The 7,226-nt window shown below is 45.8% G+C and overlaps 1 pseudogene; it reads left to right on the forward strand.

Moving 5' to 3' along the window:
* Positions 1-255: 255 nt before the first annotated feature.
* LOC138446376 (small nucleolar RNA SNORA70) lies at positions 256-379 on the forward strand (annotated as a pseudogene).
* Positions 380-7,226: the final 6,847 nt, after the last annotated feature.

Genomic DNA, 7,226 nt, shown 5'->3' on the forward strand with positions numbered 1-7,226 from the left:
TATAGTGGTGCTGTGGTAGTCACTAAATGTTTAAGAAATTGAAGACGTCTCTAATTTCATATATTTTAGATCATTACGTGCCAGATCTACATATTCCAATATGGAGTTTTCAAAATATGGGTAAAGATAACATTTCAATCTAGAAAAGGATGCCCAAAGGAAGGTAGTCGTCAAGGCTAAATTTGGGCTAGTGGCTGAGAGAAAGCAGCCATTGAGTGCTGGGTTCAAACCTGGATTAGAAAAGGGAGCACCTGTTTGCAGTCAGTTATGCCAGCTGACCTATTTTCCCCATGGGGGTCCATGTGCCATGGCTGCAAAGAGCAGCCTCCTTGGTGGCTGCTGTCTGTAGGGGTGGCTCTAAGGGGCCTTGGAGACAGCCATTTCCAGGGGACATTTATGTCTGGTGCACTGTCCCCAATCTAGGGTCCAGACAGGTATGCAGGGTGCCTTTGGAAATTCCCAGGATGCAGTGGCCAGGGTCCTCGTTGTCTGAATCATAATGTCCATCTGCACCAAGCTGTAAGACAAGGAGCATGTGACTGCGGCCCCACACAGGGCCAAGTTCAAGTTCCCTGGCCACCAGAAGATTCATATCTCTAAGAAGTGGAGACTTACTAAATTTAATGCAGATGAATTTGAAATTATGGTGACAGGAAAGCAGCTCATCCTGGATGCCTCGGGGGTCAAATATATCCCTAATTGCCTTGTTCCTTCCTTACTCACCCCCACCAATAAATCTTACTTTCCTGTAAAAGAAAAGAGAGAAAAGAAAAAGCAGCTCCTAGAACTGGGAGCAAGATATGATCCTTCCAAATCCCAAGAAACCAGCAAAAGGAAAACTAAACCCAAAGGGTCTCTGTCTTCAGGCACCTGGTACAGGACAGTTTAGGATATTTCTTTGGAGCAGTTTGCTTGCCAACGACCTCTGTGTTTACCAGCCATGTTTCATGTGATGGAAATTTTCTAAGAGAAATTTCCCAGAGGGTCCCCAAACCCTCAAATCTGGGGTCACAATGACTAATCTAGGACAGTTGCAAGGGCTGCTCCATTTATCGGAGAGTTTGGGGCTGGGAGACCAGCATGGGTAAGATCCACAGGAAAGGGGTCTATGAATACAACAGGGAAAAGTCTCCTGGAGGATTCCTCATGGTCACTCAGGGCTCCCCTTGACCTCTGCTTAGGACATATGGCCCTCGGCCCTAAAAAGTCTCTTGGTTCACACCTTACTCCCCCACCCAAACTAGAAGCAGAAACAATGTCATTTTCCTTCTCAAATTGCTTGGCATAGAAAGGTACCATGGTAGAGATGAAACAAGGGTGTGGAATTTAGCACCGGGAATACCCACTGTGTAGGGATGTAGAATGCACGCGGTTGAAGCTACCGTTTATGAAGCCAGGTTCCCTGAATTCAAATCCTGCTTCATCTTAGTAACTGTCTGAGTTTGGACATATTGCTAGCTACCTTGCACCCCAATTTTCACAACTGTCAACTGAGAGTGATAAGAATGCCTACCACCAGTGCTCTGGGAATTAAAGGAATAAAAGTGCTTATAGTGCACACATATTATACTTCAGTAGATAATACTATTATTTTCACAGCCTAATGAATAAATAATGTATGTTTGTGTGCTTTGCTAAACTTTAGATTTCTCATCTGAAAAATGAAAGAATAAAATCCAGGATTGGATCTGAATTAGCTAATGGAAGTCAAAAAAATACATTGAATGGAAAATGCAATCCAAATGTTTGTGTTTGGTGTTATCATCGTCCATAGTAGGCATTGGAATCAACCACGGCTACGATATGGAAACAAAACAACCAGAGAGAGATGAGGCCAGACCCCTTTCAAGACTCACCATCCTGAGATCTTACACAGGAAAGTTATTTGTAAGCATGAACGCCAGACAAGTGTTCCTTGTTAGCTATGCGTGGGCCCTGGAGACCAGCACTGCCATGTGGTGAGATCAAGTGAAGTGACAGATTCTGCCAAGCAAGGCTCTGAGGCCATCGCTCAGAGGCGCCTGAGAAATCACTCCCCCAGAGTCTTCCTCAGCTGCACTGTGCCCCACTCCTATCCTGGCCGCCTCCCCCAAAGACCCCCAGTCCCCTCTCCCCAATCCTCCAGACTCTGCCCAGTCCCCGCTGGCATGCAAGTGCAGAGCTCAGCACATTCCGCACTTTGTCCCCCTAGATTCACCTCCATGCGTTGGTTCTGCCTGACTGTCCCACACAGCATCTCTAGGAGAGCCAGAAAGGAATGCACTCAACTCATCAGCACCAGGGGCAGAAACAAAGCCAAGCATGGCCTGTCATCCAAAAGACTGTAGCGCTCCCGTCATCACCGAAAGACAGACACAGAACAGGCCCCGGGAAGAGCCTGTCACCTTCCCGAGAGCCAGGCAGATGGCCAGAAAACCCCAGGGGGGTGTGGGTTCTCCTGTCAAAGCAAGGCCACCAAAATCTGAGCCCTGGAAACTCCTTCCAAATGAACACTTGACAGGTGGAAGGGAAGAGAGCTTGAAGCCCCCCTTGAAGCCCCTGGTGGCTCTGACAGTAAATAATCTGCCTGCAACAGGAGACTCAGGTTCAATCCCTGGGTCAGGAAAATCCCCTGGAGAAGAAAATGGCAACCCACTCCAGTGTGCTTGCTTGGAGAATCCCATGGACAGAGGAGGCTGGTGGGCTACAGTCCATGGGGTCATAAAGAGTTCACTACTGAAGCAGTCGGACACAACTGGGCAACTAGCACTCTCACTGAAGCTCTCGGCTCCACCTGGGATTTGCGCACAGTGCAGAGAAAGAGCCTGATATGTAGAAAGCCTGATTATGGATAAATGGAGACGTTTTACGTGATTCATAATACATTGTGATTCCTTTTCCTGAATGTGAGGATACTGAATCCAATTATCCCCGAAAATTCAGGCAGACTGAGGCTGTTTACCTACCATTGCTCACAGCACCCCCCAGGGCCAATGTGGCAAGCCCCTTTTGCTGGTGCCTTGATCACTTTAACCCAGCACTACAAAACACACACGAGCAAAACCTTGTGCACACCAGGACCCAGGAGAAAGGAGCAGTGATGCCACAAGAATCTGAGCTGGACTTGCCTGCAAGTGTCCACGAGTCTCTGGCAGAGGCGTGGGTCGGCAGTGGCCTGCCTTGGAGTCAGGGGCACAGAATACAGCAGTCCTGGGTGCCATGCATTCTGGCATAAGTCCTTTGGAAGAAGGTTGCCATTCAGTTCAGTTCAGTCACTCAGTCGTGTCCGACTCTGCGACCCCATGAATCGCAGCACACCAGGCATCCCTGTCCATCACCAACTCCAGGAGTTCACTCTGAGTCAGTGATGCCATGCAGCCATCTCATCCTCTGTCATCCCCTTCTCCTCCTGCCCCCAGTCCCTCCCAGCATCAGAGTCTTTTCCAATGAGTCAACTTTTCACATGAGGTGGCCAAAGTACTGGAGTTTCAGCTTTAGCATCATTCCTTCCAAAGAAATCCCAGGGTTGATCTCCTTCAGAATGGACTGGTTGGATCTCCTTGCAGTCCAAGGGACTCTCAAGAGTCTTCTCCAACACCACAGTTCAAAAGCATCAATTCTTCGGTGCTCAGCTTTCTTCACAGTCCAACTCTCACATTCATACATGACCACTGGAAAAACCATAGCCTTGACTAGATAGACATTTGTTGGCAAAGTAATGTCTCTGCTTTTCAATATGCTGTCTAGGTTGGTCATAACTTTTCTTCCAAGGAGTAAGTGTTTTTTAATTTCATGGCTGCAGTCACCATCTGCATTGATTTTGGAGCCCAAAAAAATAAAGTCTGACACTGTTTCCACTGTTTCCCTATCTATTTCCCATGAAGTGATGGGACCAGATGCCATGATCTTAGTTTTCTGAAGGTTGAGCTTTAAGCCAACTTTTTCACTCTCCTCTTTCACTTTCATCAAGAGGCTTTTTAGTTCCTCTTCACTTTCTGCCATAAGGGTGGTGTCATCTGCATATCTGAGGTTATTGATATTTCTCCCGGCAACCTTGATTCCAGCTTGTGCTTCTTCAGCCCAGCGTTTCTCATGATGTACTCTGCATATAAGTTAAATAAGCAGGGTAACAATATACAGCCTTGACGTATTCCTTTTCCTATTTGGAACCAGTCTGTTTTTCCATGTCCAGTTCTAACTGTTGCTTCCTGACCTGCATACAGATTTCTCAAGAGGCAGGTTAGGTGGTCTGGTATTCCCATCTCTTTCAGAATTTTCCACAGTTTATTGTGATCCACACAGTCAAAGGCTTTGGCATAGTCAATAAAGCAGAAATAAATATTTTTCTGGAACTCTCTTGCTTTTTCCATTATCCAGCAGATGTTGGCAATTTGATCTCTGGTTCCTCTGCCTTTTCTAAAACCAGCTTGAACATCTGGAAGTTCCCGGGTCACGTATTGCTGAAGCTTGGCTTGGAGAATTTTGAGCATAACTTTACTAGCGTGTGAGATGAGTGCAATTGTGCCGTAGTTTGAGCATTCTTTGGCATTGCCTTTCTTTGGGATTGGAATGAAAACTGACCTTTTCCAGTCCTGTGGCCACTGCTGAGCTTTCCAAATTTGCTGGCATATTGAGTGCAACACTTTCACAGCATCATCTTTCAAGATTTGAAACAGCTCAACTGGAATTCCATCACCTCCACTAGCTTTGTTCGTAGTGATGCTCTCTAAGGCCCACTTGACTTCACATTCCAGGATGTCTGGCTCTAGGTAAGTGATCATACCATTGTGATTATCTGGGTTGTGAAGATCTTTTTTGTACAGCTCTTCTGTGTATTTTTGCCACCTCTTAATATCTTCTGCTTCTGTAAGGTCCATACGATTTCTGTCCTTTTTTGAGCCCATCTTTGCATGAAATGTTCCCTTGGTAGCTCTAGTTTTCTTGAAGGGATCTCTAGTCTTTCCCATTCTGTTATTTTCCTCTATTTCTTTGCATTGATTGCTGAAGAAGGCTTTCTTATCTCTTCTTGCTATTCTTTGGAACTCTGCATTCTGCTTATATCTTTCCCTCTTTCCTTTGCTTTTCACTTCTCTTCTTCTCACAGCTATTTGTAAGGCCTCCTCAGACAGCCATTTTGCTTTTTTGCATTTTTTTCCATGGGGATGGTCTTGATCCCTGTCTCCTGTACAACGTCACGAACCTCCGTCCATAGCTCGCCAGGCACTCTATCTATCAGATCTAGGCCCTTAAATCTATTTCTCACTTCCACTGTATAATCATAAGGGATTTGATTTAGGTCATACCTGAATGGTCTAGTGGTTTTCCCTACTTTCTTCAATTTAAGTCTGAATTTCGCAATAAGGAGTTCATGATCTGAGCCACAGTCAGCTCCTGGTCTTGTTTTTGTTGACTGTATAGAGCTTCTCCATCTTTGGCTGCAAAGGATGTAATCAGTCTGGTTTTGGTGTTGACCATCTGGTGATGTCCATGTGTAGAGTCTTCTCTTGTGTTGTTGGAAGAGGGTGTTTGCTGTGACGAGTGCATTTTCTTGGCAAAACTCTATTAGTCTTTGCCCTGCTTCATTCCATATTCAAAAGCCAAATTTGCCTGTTACTCCAGGTATTTCTTGACTTCCTACTTTTGCATTCTAGTCCCCTATAATGAAAAGGACATCTTTTTTGGGTGTTAGTTCTAAAAGGTCTTGTAGGTCTTCATAGAACCGTTCAACTTCAGCTTCTTCAGCGTTACTGGTTGGGGCATAGACTTGGATTACTGTGATATTGAATGGTTTGCCTTGGAAATGAACAGAGATCATTCTGTCGTTTTTGAGACTGCATCCAAGTACTGCATTTTGGACTCTTTTGTTGACCATGATGGCTACTCCATTTCTTCTGAGGGATTCCTGCCCGCAGTAGTAGATATAATGATCATCTGAGTTAAATTCACCATTCCAGTCCATTTTAGTTTCCTGATTCCTAGAGTGTCGACGTTCACTCTTGCCATCTCCTGTTTGACCACTTCCAATTTGCCTTGATTCATGGACCTGACATTCCAGGTTCCTATGCAATATTGCTCTTGACAGCATTAGACCTTGCTTCTATCACATCCACAACTGGGAATTGTTTTTGCTTTGGCTCCATCCCTTCATTCTTTCTGGAGTTATTTCTCCACTGATCTCCAGTAGCATATTGGGCACCTGCTGACCTGGGGAGTTCCTCTTTCAGTATCCTATCATTTTGCCTTTTCATACTGTTCATGGGGTTCTCAAGGCAAGAATACTGAAGTGGTTTGCCATTCCCTTCTCCAGTGAACCACATTCTGTCATTACTGCCATTAAAAAAAAGACTCAGTCATATCTGACTCTTAGCAACCTCATGGACTATAGCCGACCAGGTTCCTCTGTCCATGGGATTTTCTAGTCAAGAACACTGGAATGAGTTGCCATTTCCTTCTCTAGGGGATCTTCCTGACCCAGGGATTGAAACCAGGTTTCCCACATTGCAGACAGACACTTTACTGTCTGAGCCACCAGGGACATCCTGCCATTACCCTTCTCAAACTTGGCCTCAGGTCAAACTACAGGGAGGGAACACAGCCTCACCCATTAGCAGAAAATTGGATTAAAGATTTACTGAGCATGGCCCCGCCCATCAGAGCAAGACCCCGATCAGTTCAGTTCAGTTCAGTTCAGTCGCTCAGTCGTGTCCAACTCTTTGCAACCCCATGAATTGCAGCACGCCAGGCCTCCCTGTCCATCACCAACATCTGGAGTTCACTCAAACTCGTATCCATCAAGTCAGTGCCATCCAGCCATCTCATCCTTTGTTGTCCCCTTTTCCTCCTGCCCCCAATCCCTCCCAGCATCAGTCTTTTCCACTGAGTCAGCTCTTCGCATGAGGTAGCCAAAGTACTGGAGTTTCAGCTTTAGCATCATTCCTTCCAAAGAACACCCAGGGCTGATCTCCTTTAGAATGGACTGGTTGGATCTCCTTGCAGTCCAAGGGACTCTCAAGAGTCTTCTCCAACACCACAGATCAAAAGCATCAATTCTTCAGCACTCAGCTTTCTTCACAGTCCAACTCTCACATCCATACATGACCACTGGAAAAACCAGAGCCTTGACTAGACAAGGCCATGCTAAATTGCTTCAGTCTTGTCTTTACCCCATGGACTTCTAGCCTACCAGGCTCCTCTGTCCATAGGATACTGCAGACAAGAATACTGCAGTGGTTTGCCATTCCCTTCTC

Source organism: Ovis canadensis, chromosome 9 (genome assembly GCF_042477335.2).
Source record: "Ovis canadensis isolate MfBH-ARS-UI-01 breed Bighorn chromosome 9, ARS-UI_OviCan_v2, whole genome shotgun sequence".
Lineage (NCBI taxonomy): Eukaryota > Metazoa > Chordata > Mammalia > Artiodactyla > Bovidae > Ovis > Ovis canadensis.